Consider the following 2500-nt stretch of genomic DNA (forward strand, 5'->3'; position numbering starts at 1 on the left):
AATCTCAGGGTTGTGGGTTCGAGCCCCACGTTGGGCGGAGGTTGGTTTATTTTCGTCATTCTTCCCCCAACTGTCAGCTTACAAGTCCTCTTCCCATCCTGATCAGACAAAAAATGAACTAAAAAAAGAGACCTTGAATGGAGCAATAAAAGTAAACAACCTTTCAATGGAAGGCCCAAGAGGCATGAAAACCAACCCATAATTACACTCCTTCCCTGACAAACAGCTGACATGGCTGTTTGCATCCAGGATGCTATTTTACTTGGAAGGAGTTAGTCATGGAGAAATGGAACCAAGGATACCCATTTCGAAGAACAGGCAAAACAACAAAATCAAGAGTATTGCATTGGCCGGCAATCGAACCCAGGCCTCCCACGTGGCAGGCGAGAATTCTACCACTGAACCACCAATGCTTGACGGGGTCTGTTTTGACGCTAGCGGCTCCTGCCGGACTTAGGGGCCGGACTGGGATGTTTTTCACCGATGCCGTCTCTATCCTGCTGTATAGCCCCACAATGCACCCACACCGAGCCCGGCTAGCTCAGTCGGTAGAGCATGAGACTCTTAATCTCAGGGTTGTAAGTTCGAGCCCCATGTTGGGCGGAGGTTGGTTTATTTTGGTCATTCTTCCCCCAACTGTCAGCTTACAAGTCCTCTTCCCATCCTGATCAGACAAAAAAATGAACTAAAAAAAGAGACCTTGAATCGAGCAATAAAAGTAAACAACCTTTCAATGGAAGGCCCAAGAGGCATGAAAACCAACCCATAATTACACTCCTTCCCTGACAAACAGCTGACATGGCTGTTTGCATCCAGGATGCTATTTTGCTTGGAAGGAGTTAGTCAAGGAGAAATGGAACCAAGGATACCCATTTCGAAGAACAGGCAAAACAACAAAATCAAGAGTATTGCATTGGCCGGGAATCGAACCCGGTCCTCCCGCGTGGCAGGCGAGAATTCTACCACTGAACCACCAATGCTTGACGGGGTCTGTTTTGACGCTAGCGGCTCCTGTCGGACTTAGGGGCCGGACTGGGATGTTTTCCACCGATGCCATCTCTATCCTGCTGGATAGCCCCACAATGCAGACACACCGAGCCCGGCTAGCTCAGTCGGTAGAGCATGAGACTCTTAATCTCAGGGTCGTGGGTTCGAGCCCCACGTTGGGTGGAGGTTGGTTTATTTTGGTCATTCTTCCCCCAACTGTCAGCTTACAAGTCCTCTTCCCATCCTGATCAGAAAAAAAAATGAACTAAACAAAGAGACTTTGAATGAAGAAATAAAAGTAAACAACCTTTCAATGGAAGGCCAAAGAGGCGTGAAAACCAACCCATAAATACAGTACTTCCCTGACAAACAACTGACATGGCTGTTTGCATCCAAGATGATATTTTACTTGGAAGGAGTTAGTCAAGGAGAAATGGAACCAAGGATACCCATTTGGAAGAACAGGCAAAACAACAAAATCAAGAGTATTGCTTTGGCCAGCAATCAAACCCGGGCCTCTCACGTGGCAGGCGAGAATTCTACCACTGAACCACCAATGCTTGACGGGTTCTGTTTTGACGCTAGCGGCTCCTGCCGGACTTAGGGGCCGGACTGGGATGTTTTCCACCGATGCCATCTCTATCCTGCTGTATAGCCCCACAATGCAGCCACACCGAGCCCGGCTAGCTCAGTCGGTAGAGCATGAGACTCTTAATCTCAGGGTCGTGGGTTCGAGCCCCACGTTGGGCGGAGGTTGGTTTATTTTGGTCATTCTTCCCCCAACTGTCAGCTTACAAGTCCTCTTCCCATCCTGATCAGAAAAAAAAATGAACTAAACAAAGGGACCTTGAATGAAGAAATAAAAGTAAACAACCTTTCAATGGCAGGCCCAAGAGGCATGAAAACCAACCCAAAATTACACTCCTTCCCTGACAAACAGCTGACATGGTTGTTTGCATCCGGGATGCTATTTTACTTGGAAGGAGTTAGTCAAGGAGAAATGGAACCAAGGATACCCATTTCGAAGAACAGGCAAAACAACAAAATCAAGAGTATTGCATTGACCGGGAATCGAACCCGGGCCTCCCGCATGGCAGGCGAGAATTTTACCACTGAACCACCAATGCTTGACGGTGTTTATGTTGATGCTAGCGGCTCCTGCCGGACTTAGGGGCCGGACTGGGATGTTTTCCACCGATGCCGTCTCTATCCTGCTGTATAGCCCCACAATGCAGACACACCGAGCCAGGCTAGCTCAGTCGGTAGAGCATGAGACTCTTACTCTCAGGGTCGTGGGTTCGAGCCCCACGTTGGGCGGAGGTTGGTTTATTTTGGTCATTCTTCCCCCAACTGTCAGCTTACAAGTCCTCATCCCATCCTGATCAGACAAAAAAATGAACTAAAAAAAAGAGACCTTGAATGGAGCAATAAAAGTAAACAACCTTTCAATGGAAGGCCCAAGAGGCATGAAAACCAACCCATAATTACACTCCTTCCCTGACAAACAGCTGAC

General features: G+C 48.0%; 4 non-coding genes across 4 annotated transcripts; 2 read left to right on the forward strand and 2 right to left on the reverse strand.

Annotated features, from left to right (window-relative positions):
• Nucleotides 1-909: 909 nt before the first annotated feature.
• TRNAG-GCC (transfer RNA glycine (anticodon GCC)) lies at nt 910-980 on the reverse strand. Its single transcript has one exon. It is a non-coding gene; the product is annotated as a tRNA-Gly (tRNA).
• Nucleotides 981-1097: 117 nt separating this feature from the next.
• Nucleotides 1098-1170, forward strand: TRNAK-CUU (transfer RNA lysine (anticodon CUU)). The gene has a single exon. It is a non-coding gene; the product is annotated as a tRNA-Lys (tRNA).
• A 494-nt stretch (nt 1171-1664) lies between these two features.
• TRNAK-CUU (transfer RNA lysine (anticodon CUU)) lies at nt 1665-1737 on the forward strand. Its single transcript has one exon. It is a non-coding gene; the product is annotated as a tRNA-Lys (tRNA).
• A 306-nt stretch (nt 1738-2043) lies between these two features.
• On the reverse strand, nt 2044-2114 carry TRNAG-GCC (transfer RNA glycine (anticodon GCC)). The gene has a single exon. It is a non-coding gene; the product is annotated as a tRNA-Gly (tRNA).
• Between the last annotated feature and the right edge of the window lie 386 nt (nt 2115-2500).

The sequence above is a fragment of the Leptodactylus fuscus genome, chromosome 3, assembly GCF_031893055.1.
Source record: "Leptodactylus fuscus isolate aLepFus1 chromosome 3, aLepFus1.hap2, whole genome shotgun sequence".
Lineage (NCBI taxonomy): Eukaryota > Metazoa > Chordata > Amphibia > Anura > Leptodactylidae > Leptodactylus > Leptodactylus fuscus.